We start from the raw sequence: 19,135 nt of genomic DNA on the forward strand, positions 1-19,135 counted from the left end.
CTACTCTGTACCTTTGAATTTGTTGAGGTTTTGGAAGTTCCTCATTCTTACATGAAAATATATTCAAAACTTACTCTTCTTAAGATATTTATTTTTCGTTCCAGTGTTGAGCAGAAAAAAAACAAAGGAAAAGAACATGAAATACATTCATGTCTAAACTGGAATCCTCACAGTGAAGGCAAACTGGGGACACTCCAAACAATGTCAAGTACTAAGAAGCAAAGAGGGTTTTCCCCCTTGTTGTTTTAAACTCTTTTTTCCCCCTCACAATACAAAACTAATTCTTACAACTAACCTCACAGGATTTCAGGCTGAAACAGCATAGTCCAAGCACCTCAGCAGCACTGAATGAAAATGTGCATAGCCCTTACAGGTACTGAGAGTAACACCACTCCTTCAGGAAGCACATAGGCCATGCATTATGAACCTATATTCAAAAGCATGCATTCTGTATGGAGAGGAAGGACCTATAGGAAGTAAATGCACTTTCAGGATAGTGTAATACAACCCTCTTCTCTGCTGTTCCCTTCTCCTGGCATCAGGGTGAATGTAATTCTTCTCATGCATTATTGATAGGCCCAAAAGCCTGCCAAGCTAGCCTGCTTTTTTTGTGACAGACAAAGGAGGGTACACGGATGGCACCTCTCACTGCTCGGGGCTCTGCTTTCATTAAGAACATTTTCTGCCTGTTCTCCAAGGGCACCCTCTGTCAGAGACTGCCATGCAATAAAAAAAATATGGCTTTGAAGTCCAGTGAATAGAAACAAAATGAATTAGCGTTCAGGTGTTCGTGCTACCTGATTACAAAGGCCCAATTCAGTGGCGTCCTTCACACCTTTTCACTTGTCCCTGCATAATCTCGACACATCTTTTAGGCTCTCTGCCTTTCTAGTCCCCCTCCTCCCCTCTCCCCCCATCCCTTTATTTCCTAGTGCTTGCAGGTCCTCCAGGAAGACACAAGCACTTACAGTTGTTGAGTGATTAAATATTTATAATCAGGGCAATGAGTGAGGTGTTGAATAATAAATGCTAAGGTTGAGGCGGCCTTAGATAATTTCTGCAGATTTCTTCATCCACAGCCTCTTTGATTCTAAAGCAAAATCCTTTTAATTAACAAAAACTTTTTTCTTTTCTTTCCTTCTTCTTCCTCTTTTTTCCTTTTTTAGCAGCTGTGACAGGCAATAGTCCTTTATCACTGTTTTGTTCATGAACCTTAACCCTGAGACAGACTAGAGCTGTCATTAAAACCCTAAATAGACATGCATAAAATTTACATTAGTTGTTGCTTGCTCACATTTGGGTTTGGTTTTCATATATATAAATATATATATTTACCCACATTCACTCAAACTCCTCTACATCAACTAGTATTTAGTCAAGAAGTGAAAGTCTGTATTAAATGGTCAATCAACTATTAGGGACAGTTACAGCATGTTGTGATGGAGATGATGAGTGACATATAAAGCTTCTTTATAGAGCTGTAATTGTAGATAACACTGTACTTTACAGAACAGACAGAACAGCTAGATTACCCACAGGCTTCTCTTGATTTGAACTAGCAATGAATTTAGTCTTTAATATCTCTTTTTGCCCTGCTTAATCTCCCTAACCAATGGTATTGCATCTAGGGATTTTTGGATTTTTTTTTCCCTTAAAAAAATACTTTTTTTACAAAAAGTTCTGGCTTCTGGAGTCATGTGGGAATTTCAGTTTGGGGGAAGGAGAATTCTTCAAGAAATATTTCAGACATTAGTGGTATGGACAAAAAGCCTGCAAATTTATGTCTCATGAGATCAGAAGTCCAGCAGCCAGTAAGGATCATTTTCCTTCCCCTCTCTCCTTCCAGTTATATTCACTCTCATGACTATGCAGGAGGCTAATTTGTCATTTCTGAATGCTGGATTTAGGTGAGAACTGCTGGTGTAACACAAAGTAAAATACAAGGCAACATCTCCCGTGAGCCAGGGTTTGGAGAGGCCAATGAGAGATGACCAAAAGTAGAAAAAACACATTCAGCAATAGGATTTGGAGAAATAATGAAAAGACATCTGGCAGTTAGGAGCTCTGAAGCATTTCAGTGTCAAAGATGACTTAACCTGGAGCATAAAAATAACAGAGAAGCACTAGAAACCCCATGGTCTGTCTCCAATCATGTCACTCTGATGCTGTATCACTCCTCTCAAAATGGATGTTACCATATTTCCCCATGTGACAACACAGCTTTGAAGCTTGATAAATAAATGTTCTATAATATTTTGAGATCTTCAAATCAGAAAGGAAGTAGAAAATATTCCAAATGCAAAGTAATGTACAGGTTTCTCTCTGATGCTTCTTCCCTCTCCCACTTTTCCCCTGCTCCAGGGTGGGGTCTTTTCCACAGGCCACAGCTCCTTCAGGAAATACTCACCTGCTCTGCCACGGTCCTCCCCACAGACTGCAGCGTGCAATGTATCTGCTCCACCGTGGAGCACCACAAGGCCCTGCCTCACCTTGCTTTTCCCTCTGCTGCTTCACACTCCTTTTGCTCCATGCTCTTCCCTCTCTGCAGCATTTGCTGCCCTTTCTTAAATATGTTTTCCCAGAGGCACCACCACCTTGGCTGATGGGTGCAGCTGTGTCCTGTGGTGGGGCCGTCGGAGCTGGCTGGAACCGGCCGTGTCCAGCACGGGGCAGGCCCAGCCTTTCCTCACAGAGGCCACCCTGCAGCGCCCTGCTGCTAGCGCCTGGCCACGAACACCCAAAACAAGCTAAAAATTTTAGCAGTAAATTACATTTTGAGAAACCTGTAATCTAACATGCTGTAGCTGGACACTTACTGAGGAGTATTTCCACTGATACATTCTGTTGTCTGACCCTTCAGATATAAATACAGATCAAGAGAAATTAAGTTGTCCACTTAAGCTCAGTCACTGAAATACAAAAGGGAATAGGGGCTGAGTTTAAATCAAAACATCATCACACTGGTGATTCACTCTGTAATGCAAACAGTACGGCTGTTCTGGTCATATTATCTCATATTATTACCTATCATTATATCAGGGAATTTGAAATAGCATGATATCCAAAAAAAAAGCGGGACTTGGGATTGGTATTTCAAGGAGGAAAAGGGTGACATCCGGCAGACTGAAAAGGTCACCAGGGACGACAATATTTGCACTATTTACATGTACAGCTCTAACCACAGGTACAATGCAACAACAGAAGCAGCAAGCTGAGCTTTTTGGATGATTTTTTTCTTGTTCTTGTTGCTGAACACTGTTGCTGTTGTAATCTGATCTACCTACCCAGCTTCACACTGCATGGCTACTTCGTCCTCCTGTTACACCTCACCAGGCTTCAAGACCTCAGTCCTTACAAATTCACATAAGTGTTTACTCACGTGCATGGACCATTCATGTCCTGAAAGATACAGGGGGGAAAAAAGGATCCTGTATGAAGAAGTTTCCAGAAACTGATTCTGACTGCAAAATCTCTAGAGCAGCATGCATCTTGGTAGTAATCCCTATGGCTTCTATCCTTGTCATATGTTGACCTTAGATTGCCACAAAACTAAAGTGTTCAAACTAATTTGATTTCTCACACCTTTTTGGTATTTGAAGAGAGGAAAAAATCATCCCTAAGTAAGTTCCTTTAAGTTAATTCAAGCCTTTAACCTTTGTTTTCTCAGAGTCTTCTACTCCCTTTTCATAGCATTTTCTATTTCCAGAGCTGGGTACTTTACTTGGGACTCTGGGTCAACTTCTAGCTGTAAAACGCTGTAAACCCACCAGTTACAGGAGAGTTGCTTGTTTTTGTCACTGATAAATAGAGATCAAAGGTGAGTACTACAGAAGAAACTCCCATTTACACTTCAGCCCTTTAGACCACGTGTCTGCATCTTGGTATGTATAAGACACTACAGAGTTAAGGCTGTGTTATCCTGACAGAAAGATGGAAGGAAGCCTCAAGGTGCACAAGATTTATTCCCCTCTCAAAACATAGTCTTCTGCCCCAAGTCACCTGTTACTCCTTAAACTGAGTCCAATTCTGAAACTGATAAAATGCTTACAAGGAATTTTTCTCTTAAAGAGTACTATTTGGGCTGTATGTGGTGTATAGCATCCTTTGTGCAGAGTGATGTGGAAGATTCATATGGGTGTTTAGGCTTGAAAGGAGACAGTATAGAGCAGATAGAATTTGTAACTAAACACGATCTTAGTTCTCTGCCTCATTCAGCCTCTGATTTAATTAGGAAGTAGTTAAACAACTTCTTCCCTCTCCACTACACTTAAAACTTTCTGGAGCAGGAGCTGCTACTTCACATGCATTGGTACATCTACCAGCAAGGGTCAGACCTCAGTTAGGGCTTCTCAGTGACATTATAATCCAAAATCATTATTAATAGTAATAAAGGTAAATGCCACATGAAAAAGGCATTCAGAACTCTGTTGTAAACATCTCAAATTCAACAGCAAGCCCCAGATTTAGTAACAAATCTCACTTTCTGAAGAGAAAATGAATCCAGGTGCATAATTAAATTGTCAGGGTCTCAATGCAAAATCTACGTAAAAATTTGACTCCTAATAGTATTCATTTATGTAATACTACATGTTCCTCAGTTTCTCTTTGTCAGGCTCATCTTTACACAAGCTTTCAGGCACCCTGTGATGGTGCATTACAGAGGTAGCAGCAGTGTGCATGCCACAACTAGAGCAATGTATGGTAAAAGGTTACTTAGAATTGCCTCCTAATTTTGTTTCCTCTCCCACCAAGGGGTAATTGCTAAACCACTAACAGCTAAATAGATTTATCAACCAGATGCCAAGGCTGATGATAAGTTTCGGGCATGTCTTTCCCAGTAGGGGCCACTACAGAGCATTAAATAGGAAGAGTGGGAAGAGAAAATGAGTACAGTGTAAGAGAAGGAACCAGGTAAATATGAAAAATGCTTCAGTGGAAGATTAATCCTTCCTGTAGTCCACCGTTAAAGTAATAAAAGGTTTATGATTCATTTCTTACATTATAATGGAGGAGGCAATTAGTAATTACTGGATTTATAGTATTTGTTGTGTTAACTCAGCCAATAAAATACACAGCAAAACTGTTTTTCTGAAGCACATTCATTGCAAAGTAATGTTCTTGAAGCATTAAAAATGCAATCTAGTGCACTGCACTTCATGTGTTATTACAGAAAGAAGGATGGTTCTCCAATGTACACTGAGGTATTAAGAACTCAAATCTTTTCTTCATTTTTTCTATGCAATTTTTTTTCCCCAAAGAAAGGTTAAACAATCTAACTCTAGTAATAAGATTTAGCACAAAATCCCACAGTTGCTTAATGTCTATTGTTTAAAAAAAAAGCACACTTTCTCAATCAATCTATCACATCTTTCCCCTTAATGTGCAACCAAATTTGGGTGTTTTCTTGAAATAGGGGAATGGTCAGACTCACATGATCTTCACTGGCTACTGTCATTTCCTTCTTATCTGGCCTAAAAATACTTTATACTTCCACTGAAGTACTTCATTAAAATATTATTTGCTTCAGCAGTATTTTGTTCCCACTGTGAATCAGAATTCCATTATTATACATTGTTCAATTTCAAGTAAAGGTTTACATTCTGGCACTGCTACAAAGTAAATTTTATATTAAAACTGGTCTTAATAAATAGCAAAAGTTTCAACCTGAATTAACAAAAAATGAAATTATTATTTCTGTTACATTCTTGTATCTCACCTACATGTGCCTTGGAGCTGAAAAGCTAGAAAAATAATTGATTTATAATGTATCCATGTTCAGTTATTGGGCTTCTGTCCATGAGCTAAATTAAACATGTAGAATAATAGAAAACACATGACTTTTCATCCAAAAAACACAATCATCTTTCACTTTAGCAACAGGAAAATATACAATAAACACCACTCATCTAGAGGGACCCTGCTGCCAGGGAGGGAAAATGGAAGGGAAAGAGGAAGGAAAGATGTGAAGTTTGAGGAAACCCTTCTAACTTAAATGAGGCATTTTTCTAAATCATGACTATAGGCATAACCCCCATGAAATTCAATGTTGCCTGTTCCCCTGCTAATATGTTTTCCTATACATTCCCTAAATGTTTTCATTTGCAAAACTAAGTTTTACTTTTCCTCCACTGAAAAAGACTAGGCACATAATCCTCGATCATCAAGGCAAGAACAGCCCTGTAATGAAATTTCCTTCTAAAAGTTCCTAAAATGAAATTCAGAGTTATACTGTCATGTATAGCACTCCTCAGGGGTTCCTTGAAAACCATTTCCCCATCTAAGTATGTAACTCTGTCAAACCAAAACAGGAATCTTGTCAGCTACTTCTAGTCAAAAAAGTTTTTGACAGGGCAGAATGATTATTCTTAGAAGTAAATTTCTGCTATGGAATTAAGTTAATTAGAGTAAAAGCTGTTGAAAAATTCAAAATTGTCAAAATTATTGAAGTAAAATCTCCTTATTCACCTGAACATTTTTCTGATCCTATTATCTTCAGAATTTTGATTGGTAATATTGATTTTCAGTTTCTATGTGAAAAAACTGTAATCTGAAATTTTTTGGGAAGATAATAAAAGCTTACATTATCCAATACCAGTGATAGATCTACTGCAAATGAATTATTTCTTACATTGGAAAAAATCTTATAGAACTAACATGTAAAAAACTCCAAACAATAATAAGTAAATAGCATTCTCCTTATCACTGATTCCTTAATATGGTTTCAAACCTGAAGAAGAGTCTGTGTGCCTTAAGCTTGTTTTTTTATCCACCATATCACTTGATCTAATAAAAGATAATGACTCTACAAACCTCTTTAAAAACATTTCACACAGACTAGCTAGAGACAGAGGGAGAAAAATTAAGTTCACAAGCCTTGCTTGTGAAGTCCCATAGAAAGGACGATGAATTTGTCTGGATGCAATATGTAAAAAACAACCCTGTGAAAAAAAAGGCAGAAGCTCGCACAGCATCTGCTTTGCAAACTTAAATAACTTGGCCATTTAAGTTGTTTTGTTTGGTCTATTGCATATGGCAAAATGGTCCAATTGATGCACTCAGTACCATCAGTATTTCATTTTTAAAAACTAATCTGTTCTCTTCCCTCCCCCTCCCCATGTTGATGGAGGATCAGTTTAATATCTGGATTGCTGGCAGTGTGCTTGAGTGCTGGTGAGTCAGCTAGACGGGAATGCTCCCTCTGAGTCAGTGCGGAGCCAGCCTCCCAGCATGGTGCTTGGGGACACTCTGGTGCTTGAGCTGCAATCATTTAGATCAGAGAAAACCAAAACCCTGAACAGTTGCGGTCACTTGAGATCAGATGGAAAAAACAGAGATATTACGCCAGTATCCTCAGCAAACTCAAAAGAATTGCAGTAGGCCAGATCTGCTCCCACTCTGCCAAGAAGCTTGCTGAGATAAAGATAGTCTTCTTTGTTTTCTGTCATTAAAGAGTCAAGCTTATTATTTTTTTATTGAAAGAAACTGTGTAAAAGTTGTTATATTCCACACAAGAAGTGGTTGCATTTCAGTGCTACAGAAAGTGATTCTGGTACGTATAAGCTGTAGATTTCCACATGAGAAGGAATAAATCAGTCCTAGCTGTGCTTTTGCATTGATTTCAACGGAGTTTAGAGCAGTCCCAGAGTTTTTAAGGCATCTATAAATCATCTGGGAGAAAATAAGAGAAATTTAATCACAAATGAATTCTTCTTTCAGAAAAAAAATGTGCTACCAACTCTTCCCCTGGCCTGCAAGCTCTTTGCAGTAGGAACCAGATTTTTATTTTGTGTTCACCCAGTGCATAGCACAGTCAGCTCCTAACACAGTCAGCTCCTCTGGGTTTTTGAATGATGCATCTCGACAACGCTGTAGCAACAGCGATAACACTGATGACAATGATGTCCACGATAATAAATTCAACACTTTCCAGTAAATAACACATATAATTATTGCACTCCATTTCTGTTTATTATTCAAGTATTTTTAGTTTCCCTTAGCAAAAGTTCATGTCACTGACAATGCAGCCAATTAAATACACAAAGATGAACATCTGCAAAATTTCCAGCCAAAAAGAAAGCTCTGATTCTTTCTTGCTTCAAGAAAGAAAGGGACAGACAGGGAAGATTTTTCTCTTTTTCATTCTAAAATACTCCAACTCTTGTCGTAACCACCATCCCCCTCATTCACATAGTTGCATAGTTAGTTGGCAATTTACTAGAAATTCATCATGTGCACAGCAAACCATCTGACAAACAAAATCAATTCAGTGAAAGGGACAACACTAAAACTTTAAAGTGATTCAAGGTATACAGGTCAGGGGAAAAAAAGATTTTGGTATTCAGAGTAAAACAAATAAACATTTACTTTATCACTGTATCAAAATGGAAAAGCATGTTTCCTGATGTGAGAAGTCCAAATGAAACTCTCCACAAAGTGTATGTTGAGATCCTGACCTGAGAACGCATGTGGCAGGATAGAACTCAGTGCAAAATTAAAAAGAATGAGTTCTCCACCCACCAACTTCAGCAGTGCTGCTAGGCACTGTAATAATTAATTGAGCCTTGATATTTCATCAGCCTTTGATTATAGAGTGGAGCTGAGTGGAACATTTCACACAGAAAGTGAGACAATGTTGCAATGTAGTCAGGAAAAAAATATCACATTTCACCCAGCAGAGTTTTGTGAACTTTGACATTTGATTTCACTTAGCAGTATGAAGAATTGCATTAGAGTAGAGAAGGGGAGCACACTAGATTGAGAAGGCAAGACAAGGGTCAGGCAGCATAGTGTTCTCTAAATGTTTCACATGTCTAATAGTTAATATTTGAAGATATGGGAGCAGATTCTCAGTTTGACCAAAATTTTGATGCATGCAGAGGAAAGAGACCTCTCAGCGACACAACCAGCACTCCCAGCGATTCCGACCAGACTCAGGACACTGACTCCTAGCTCAGAGCAGTATGAAGACTGCTCCAAATCTCTCGAGTTGGTCAAGGCCCCTAATGAAATGTTGGACAGCTGAGCATAGGTGGAGCTGACACTGACGTGTAGCCCTTAACACCCGGTGACCTGTTTTGGAGTGAAAGCCTTGCCCAAGGGCAGCTGCGCTTAGGTGTGCTGCCAAGCTGTCGCTCTGCTATGGGCATTTGTGTGGCAGCTCAGAAGCCAGTGGAGGACTGGTTTATAAGCGAGATGAGAAATTATAGTGTTCATTTTTATGACCACCAACATTCACCTCAGCACTGCTTGAGTCCCTCAGCATCACATGGCTTTCCAGAAGCAAACCCTCTTCTGGTTAAAGAGTCTTGCCATTGCTTTTAGTATAAGCCTTAAGGAGTTTTGGAGGGGGTTGTGTGAAGGGAATCTTTGTATGGACACTCGATTTAGGGACTTTCACCATCCCTCAATAGAATGATCATGGGGGAAGGGGCTCGAATTTGTTTAAGTATCAGGGAAAAAACAAACAAACATATTTTAGATGGTTTTGATTGTGCAAGTTCTGTATGTACTTATATGGTGAAATGCATTACCCTCATATAGCAAACTTTTTATTCAACAACATGATGTAAACAGCTAATTTTGTCCTTTTTGCTAGGACTAGGAGTGATTTGGATGAAAGAAGGAGGGGGGATATACTGGGATGTGTGAAATGTAGGAGAGGAAATGTAAGAAGAGAGAAATCAGAACATGACACATAATAAGGCTACAGAAAGAGCAGCTGATAAAAAAAGATAAGCATTGAAGAGGAAATTAAAAGACAACAAGTTATCCACTTGGAATTGATCAAGAAACAAGAGCATGTATGCCTGTAGTAACATCTCCATCTCCCATTGGCAGTTCCTCCAAAATCCAGGGTGTTCCCTGAGTCCTGGCTGACATCCAGTTTGGGTAATTATATTCTACTTACATAAAATTCCCCTTGCAGTTTCAATTGGACACCACTTTGCATCCCAAAATGTTCTGCAGTGTGGTTATGCCTGCTTCACAGCAGAGATGGCTGCATTTCATCAGGGAGCAAAGTTATCTTTTTATATAGTTCATATACTATGTTATAAAGCACCTGGGACCCTTCCACATCAAACGTGCTGTACACATTATGTTATCAGTAGTATTCAAGTTATTAGGAGAAATAGTATACAGTCATCATTTATCTACTGAGACAATAAATTCTGTGTTAAGTAGGGTCTAAGCTAAATCACAGTGCCATAGTAGTGCTCAGATGGAATTGAATGGCACAGTTATAAAAGTAATTGAACAAGCCAGTATGGCTACAGCTGGGAAAAGTAAATCAAAGGCGCAGATCCTCAGCTTAAGTAATGCGGATTCATAGAAGCTCAGCTATTTACACCAGTGGTGAATATACCTCAAAAAACAAAGGAAAAAAAAGAGACATTGACCATCCTTTCCAAAGTTTTAATGCTTTCCCACCCAGCAGGAGCAATCAGACAAGTGCTGATGAACTGTGTTTTAGCAGTAGTTGAAGATTCAGGGGAGGTTCTGAGGCCAAAAATTAGAGAAAGGGCAAAAGCACACACACACATACACAAATTCAAGGGAAGAGCCAGTGCCAGTGAAAGAGAAAACAGAGATTCAGAATGCAACCAGGGTTGCAGAAATTATCCACAGCAGTCAGCAGCCACAGGTGAAGGAGCCGGAAGAGGGGAATTGTGCTGTTGCCCAGTAGCTTGAAAAGAAACCTGATTTCTTATTAGTCTGGGTTTGTTGGTTTTTTTTAATGTTTAGATCAAAAGGGCATCAAGTAATGCAATCCATGTGTTTACACAGAGAACAGTATTAGTATGGGGATGCATGGAAGCCACATGGGAATATCTGCTAAATGAGACTACACGGAAAACAGCCATTCAGCAGTCTTGCAAAACCCACTGTATGGAGGAGAGTTGACCACCGCATAATTCAGTTTGACTAAGTGAAAGACACTGTGTGACTGAGTGCAGCAGCTTGTGAGGGAGAGACAGGTTTGCTTTACTGGTCTAACCTGTTACTTTTACAATCATTTCCACATCCAGAATTAGCAGCACGATAGGTTCCACAATGAAGAGTATGATAGAAAAATGTAATCAATTAGTGTCAAGACAATGTAGGCAAAGCAGAGCATTCAGCTTCCAGAATTTCAGAGAAGTGTGTTTAAAATACAGAAAAATGGATTAATTTAATTTTTGGTAAATTGTGTTTTCTTGATCATGCTTTTGACTTACTGAGCAGCCACTGGCACTTCATTTACTACTTCTTATTGTAAAATGTAACATGAAAAGAACTGTATAATGAGAGACAGACATTTTCCAGAGCATGATTTTTTCTGCTGAAGAAAGCTCATTTGGACCTGCAAAGTACACTTATGAGAGGAGCCAAATAATCTTTCATCCTTGGTGAATTTACACAGATAAGGAATTGTTGGAGCTCTGTGGAATCCATGATTATAGACACTTTCAAAAACCTTGTCAAAGCAGAGGTAGAAGTTTTAATGTATGTCAGTATTTGGCATCTTCTAAAGAGGAAGGAAAGTCAATTGAGGAGAAGAGTTTAGCTCCTACTGTTTTCCAATTGACCAGCCGGTGCTGGTGCAAACTTCAGAAGATAGCAAGAATATAAACAAGTCAGCTGAAATAGATTCAAACAGCTAGCATCAGAGTGAGGAGAACACACTGGATACAGTCAAAGAGTGATAAATTTAAATGGGAAATACTGCTGGATAGCATAATTTCTTTCAAAATAGGAGTAACTTTTAAAGTACAACAGCTGTATCTATTCCATACTTAGAAAATGTCTCTTTTTCAGAAACAACTAAACATAATTGGGAATAAAGCTTAAGAAAATGGGTCAAGGAGAATTTTTATTATTATTTTGCATATACTGTGAAGTATTTTGTTGAATTACAGAACCACATATCTGAAAATCTTACTGAAGCACCAGAGACAAGACTTAATTCTTTATTGCAGGTCTGCTAATGCTCCTCAGAATTAAGCTAAATTACTGTGTCTTTGAAGCCTCATATTTTTGACAAATGTCTAAGACTTTTTGATCTTTACCATGTATTTCACGCTAGTCCACAAGTGAACTTTGCAAAATACTAGCTTTTGATTTTGTGCCTTGCATTTTGTCAACTGGATTCTTGTGAGCTTTGGTTTAGCAACTTTAAGCCTCTGCTTCACAGAGGCTAATTAAATTAAATCAACTGAGTGAAAAGGCAACCTCTCAGGTCTGCAGTAGAACAAGAACCAATCCCAGAGGGATGAAGAAGGGTAAAGCAGCAGCATGCAAGCTTCTCCCCTTCCCCCTTCTTTGTGGAAGCTGTCCTAGGCACTGTCCAGGAGGCTGTTAGCTGAAACTGGCGTCTGCTGTCAACTAACGCTGGGCACATGAAAGTGAGCCAAAAAGACAACAGAAGGAGAATGGAAGTGCCAATGTCCTCAGTATTTTGGCACCGAGTGGAAATAAAATCTCCTTTATCTACCTTACTAATTTGTTTGATTAAGGGGATGTGACTTTTTCCCATACATTTGTGACTGGTGAGAAAACTTCTGGGAGATGGCTTTTGAAATCATGTGTGCCATTGATTGCAGCTCACAGTCTGTGGGCAGAAACTACTGTATTATCTCCTGATTAATAGGATGGCCTCCCTGTAGGAAAGTCTGCAAAGCTGGGAGGGCTTAGGGTAATTTATACCAGTATGTGTCACAGGGTTGCAATCAGCAGACATAATTTGGGATCATAGTAGTTATCATGTCAGGTACAGGTGGAAGTTTAGAAATCTCACCTTCATAGGACTATTTTTTCATACTGCAATATGTGCCCACTGGTTAGGAAAGTTTAAGTGTCCAAGGCAGTATTCAAAATTGGAACTGGAAATTGTTTTGCTGTATTGCAGAAAAATGGTAGTAACCTTTCCTTTCCAAATGTGATGTGGTCACGTGCTAAGTGGCTGAAAACCTGGATGCATTGAACTCAAAGAAGGAGATAGGTCTGCAGGGAGAAGTAATACGTGTTATTAAACTGGTTAATAACATTGTGGGGTGGGGGAAAAAAGAGAAACAGAAATGCTTTCAAGCACACAAGCTCTTCTTCAGAATTAAATTTCATGTCCTTACACTCCTTAAACTCAATGGGACTTTTACCATTGTCTCATTCATCTCTCATATTTAAAATGCAAGTAGAGAGGATGTAAGATTCATCCTAAAGGAAGGGAAATTGCCTGCCATTAAAGAAATGATGGGTTGTTCTAAATAAAGCCTGGAGTGCTGGAGCATCTTGACCCAAAATGGGTGTAGAGTTCACAGAAGGCAAGTCACAACACTTTTGTGCATTGGTTTACCCACCTGTTAGATGGGTCTAACAGTCAACCTCAGGAAAATGGGGAGGATTAATTAATGTATCTGATGTTCTGTGAGATTCCAGAGAAGAGAAAGAATACAGTGCAAAGCACTATTCTGATTTTTGTCATTTTGGTGATCCATCATCCTGCAGCACTGTGGGGACAGGAACTAGTGTCTGATTCAGCAGGCAAACACATGCAAATGCCACTGAGATTTGCCTTTGTTGTGGGCTGTCAAATGTGTTTTTATTTTTATTTAATTATCGGCCTTTATTGGGAGTGAGTTCCGATTCTGAGTGCTTTCATGGGACATCAGATGACGAGGTGATACCAAGGGAAGTGCTGCAAAGTAGGTCAGGTACCACAAATGTAACGAGACAAGTCACTCAGGGGAAGATCAGCTGTTTCAAATAACTCAGACACTACAGCCTGGAAGACAATGATTAAAGCTTAGAAGCCTTTACTGAAGCCACAGCATGATAGGCCTGGATCACTACAGCAGTCAGATAAAGTCGTGCTATTATCAGTTTTCAGCAATCATGCTAAAATCCTGATTCTGCCAACCTTTCTAACATTGAGGACTATACCTTGCCTGCCAAGCAGACCCATTTCCTGTGCTCACACATCATAATTGAGATCTGAGCCTAGAGTAAATAAAGGCATATGAAAGACACTCAGTTAGTACTGTCTATGTTGGATAAACTTTGCTTAGGCATTTGAATTTTTATCCACGCTGAGCCCATTCGTGGAATCTTTTGAGGTTCTTACACAGGTGGGACTTAAAATCTTGTCAACTGCCTTAGGTAACGAAATACGTGCTTGTAATTAGATATCCTCAATATCTGTTGGATTGGAGCTATCTTCCCTCACTCATAAAGGGAAAGTAAATCTGGAAGAGATACTTAGATATATATTCAGCTTAACTAAAACAGGGATGTTTTTAAGGCCTACCTCATACATACCTGTTCACATCTACCTAATTTCACATTCAACTATAATAACAACATCCCAATTCAGCCTCTTCAAATTATGTAATCATTGTTTATCTTTAGATACACATTTGCTTAAAAGGGAAAGTGTTTTGTATTACACTGGTCTGAAAAGGACTAAATTTCATCATTACCCTTACCTTACTGCTGATCTTACTCACACTTCAGTTTTTGCCTGAGCTTTAAGACTAATTTTTTATAATGTGCTTTCTTTGCCCTAGAATGGGAAATCAGAGAAGAAGCTAAGTCTGGGTTTTTTTCCTCAGCATAGATTTTGATTGAGACATCAAACTGGTCCTGATGCTGACTTTTGACAAAATGAATTGTATCAGCAGTACCCTAGCGTACCACACAATCCTGCAATGCTTTCCCCTCGCCATCCTGTGCTGTTACATGTTCCTGGGCAGGCAAGCCTTGCAAGAATGCTGTTACACAGCTCTTGTTTAGTGTTTAGATCTTTAATATTTAGATCTTTAAAGCATTTTGTGTCTACGCCTAGAAGGCTTTGTGCCAGTTCTCCAACAATGTAGTTGAATCAGTAACTTGGATCCTATTCCATGATAGTGGGTCCAGCAGTCTGCTCTGGGTATGGATCTTATGAGTCCTGCAGCCTGCATGCCTCTTTGCCAAACAATGATATAATCAATAAGCTGCCAGCTCTTGGATCAAGGATGTATCCAAGATATTTTAGGCTTATCCAATTACTGAATAATTGTGTTTGCAATAACCAGCTCATGTTCAGCACATTTGGTTATTAGAAGAAAGATGATTGCTGCTGACTCTCTCAGTGCCAGTACAGCCAGCAAAACTCCACTTTATTATGTCTCCACTAAACTTAAAAAAGTTACCTCTGAGCGTCTGTTTTCCTATTTGTGGTGTCACTATAATGACATCCAGCAACCCATTCCTAAACAGCTTATTCACACTGCTGTCCTCCAGTGGGGTTAGCATATAGGCATTAAAGATATTGGCAGGATGCCTCCAATTTCCCCTCTTCTCCCCCCTTACACAAGTACAGAGCGCTCAATGATAGTCCCTAAATTCACAACCAACTCTTGAAGCCACCCAGTGAGGCAGGAGGATGTGGAACTACTCTGAAGCACTGATGGGTACCGCTGTGCTCCTCGAGTTCCCTCTCCCTCCAGCAGCTAGCAAATCAGTATACATCTGCCTGGCAGGTAAGGGTTATCTTTCTTATGGAAGCTTGTGTTTTTCAATGCTTTTCACTCTGCAGGCCAAGAAATAACCTATAAACACTGTGGAAAGCTAAGACTGTAAGAATTCTAGCTGTGCTGGAACAGTCCTGCTTCAGGCATTTCTTTGAATACAAGTGTAATAACTGCTCAAACAGGATAAAAATGTTAATATATTTTCATGGCCATTCTTTTGCACATTTTGCACTTCCAAGGAGATCCCAGGTTGCAACAATTTTATAGAATGATTGGGTCCCATGTTGGTGGGAGAAGTGATTTTTCAGCCCATAAATTCAATAGGATTTGGGACTCCTTTGAGAAATCCTAGCAAAATTTTCTTTACAAGTCATGTTTAAAATAGTTTGTTCCACTTATGCACTTGGTAGGTAAGCATAAATAAGTTGCAAATGGAGCTTCATGAGTTGTTTTTTTTTAAATGTTTTTGAGACTTTTGATTTCCCTAGAAGGGCTTTAATCTTGAAATTTGAGGGGAAAATTTAAAAAAAATAGTGAATATGCTGGACTGACAACTAGGCATATTTACATGTTGCAGAGCAATGTACATTCAAGATGAAAGGGTGTTGAGAGCAGAAGCAGATATCCCTGGATCAACGAGTGAGTTCCAGTCTGTATCCAGAGGTATGTTCCTTTCTATAGCACAAGCTCCCAGGCAATCAGGGGGTGAACTCTGAGCATATCATAGATGTAAGGTATTCTGGTGGCATTGGTCATGGTTCAAAGAGCCAGATGCCTGTCAGTCATAGCCAAAGGTAACCACATACCCTCTTTCCTGGAAACAGATAAGGTAGTGGAATGGTAGCAGCTCAGTATGCAGAAGCAAATAAAGAGGAAAAAAAAAAAAAAAAAAAGAAAGGCAGTTTAAAACAAGTGGTAACATCACTTTTAATTTTTTTTTTTTACTGACAGCTTTAAAAATCACTTAAAATCCACATAAAAGTACAGTATGTGGGATTCAAATAAACACAAATGGCCTACTAATGCACTAGCGTGTGTGTAATTATTTTAAAATCTGGTTGCACAACAATGAACTCTGCTTTTCATCTTAATCTCGTGGAGGAGAAGAGATTTCTGTGGTCTTGGTAAAATGCAATCCACGCCAGGCTTGGACTAGTCTGGCCACCCAGGTTTGCCTTTTCATATATCTGATAGATGTGTTTTGACAAGTTATATTAAGTACAAAGCAGGCCACCAGAGCAGCATGTGGAGTTGATATAGACAGAGACAGAAAGGCAAATAACAGTATGAACACACTTTTGTAGGCAATATTTGCCATAACTGAGTACCCCCCATATATCATATTACCACACTTCATGAAAAAAAAAATAAAGTCATGCAAGATACGGGGCCTGAAAACTTTTGAAAGGCAGTATTTTATGCAGGATTTACAGCCTTTACATCTTCCTTATCTAAGTCAGGTTTGTTTTTTTTTTTTTTTTCTTAAGAACTGAATTGTTAGAGTTGGTGTACCTTTCATTTTATACTGGTTTGATAAGGGGTAATGTTGGAACTCCATTCCCATCCCACCCTTCCCCTTCTATTAAAACCAGTGTGTGTTTCATTTAGTCACTCCTCTGCAAATTGGTGCAGAAACTTCATAAGGGGAAAAAAATCCTGGCACATGCACACCTGAACTGATTGCCCTTTTCTTTCACAACCATCTTGAGTACATCACCGTCATCCTCCAGAGCTCTCCTAAACAAGTTTTGGCAAAAGCAAAAACAAACACTATTTTACAACATCTTTGGATGCACTTCCAAAATGCAAAACTAATTAGTCAGTAGTCTCCGAGAGACTCAGCTAAATGTGGCTGCCTCTTTGACACTGATCTCTGCTTTGATGTGAATATAGAAAGCATGTGAGTAAACCCCCTAAAAGAGGTAATGGGTTTCCATTATTTATTTGTTTGGAAGTCGGGGGAGTAGAAGGTTAGCAATAAGTACATAGCTAATCCTGCTTAGGCCCTCCCAACAGTGAGGGTGTCTAAGTCCCTGGTTTCCTACACTGTTTCTGTACAGGATGCAGTAGGATGCCTGTCTTAGGCTGTCATTGTGCCAAGTTCTTTACAAAGCAGAATATACTTAAAGGACATGTATACTGTCAAGCCTCCTATAAAGACTGTTATTTTAATTATTCATTATCAACACTAGAGAGCTGCTAGCTCAACATATAGGCCTTTCCCCTTGCTGCATTTAACTGTCATTGGTTTTCAAGTCAAGAGTGTGTATTCTAAGTGTTAGCTAGTCATTAGCATCATATTCTCCAGACACAATATAATCATCCTAATAATTGATTGTAGTGAAGGTAGTCACTTGTATCCCACACAATTCTCAGCCATGAACTTTGTCCTCTGTAGTTTATTATGCACAGAGAAACATCTTGATGCTATAATCTATCTTCCTTGCAAATTTACATCAAAGGGCAACAAGCTACGTATTGCTCCTTCAAAACATACCACTTGTATGATGTTGTAAAAGCACCTGCTTTTTCTGAAAAGCATATTATTAGTAAACGTAAAATTAAAAAAAAACCACTAAGTGAAAGCCTTCCTCATAGAGTCTGTGCATGTATGGAGAGAGAAAGAACACAGGATTTTTCTTTGGAAATAAAACCTCTTAAATTATAGTGGAAAGCCTTTTGTGTCACAAACAAAAGGAATATATTGATAGCAGGCTGGCTAAGAGAAGCTGCCTGTAGAAGTAAGAGAAAACTACAATACTTATGTGATAGATACCTTGGGTAAAATGCCTGCTCTCCTTGTTGACTGGACCAATTTAAAGTCATTTCACATTCTTAAATCATTTGTTAGTTGCACTGTTTTTCTCTGCCCCTTCACTGAGATGTCTAGTGCAATATATAGATGGTGAGGCTTTGAAGTTTTCGAGATGTTTATTTATAAAAGTTTTAAATCTGATTTCATCACACAAATTCACTAATCCTAAATATAGTTCTTCAAAGGTGCAAATGAAAAGGGACAAAAAGAAGTCACTGAAATATTTATAAAGATTATGAGAAAAAAAATCAATGGTAAGCAGCAGCTAATTGTAACCCCATTCCCATCCTCTCCTGTCAGCCTCAAACCCAAAACCAATCTGATATTTGACCTCTGGAAGATAAAATGGGATTCTTCTGTACATACTATATAGATTAGATCCATGTACAGAACTCTTATGACAACAGTGCTTAGGCATTTATTTATATATAATAAATCAATATCTTAAAAGTCTGGGGAGGTTACTCTCATCTGTACTATACAGGTACATTTTTCACCAACTTTAAGTAAGAAAAGGGGATGCCCTTTTTTCCAAAACAATGCACAAGTGTAAAATGATACTTATCCAATCCTTTAAGGAAATAAGAATACACAAACACTGAGTTGTTTAGAATTTTGTGTGTGTGTTTCTAATAAAAAGCCTTCAAAACCAAATACCATCCCAAAGAGCTTTTGACAGTGTTTGGGGGCCAGAGTAGCATCTTCTCACACAGGCAATGTGATACAGTATTATGAATGGAAAACCTTTCAGTAGTGGTGACAGAAGGTGACTAGCTTATACACACTAATCACAAACTAAATGCTGGAGTTGAAGGTCCTCAAGTTGTGGGTT

The sequence above is a fragment of the Strix uralensis genome, chromosome 4 (genome assembly GCF_047716275.1).
Source record: "Strix uralensis isolate ZFMK-TIS-50842 chromosome 4, bStrUra1, whole genome shotgun sequence".
Lineage (NCBI taxonomy): Eukaryota > Metazoa > Chordata > Aves > Strigiformes > Strigidae > Strix > Strix uralensis.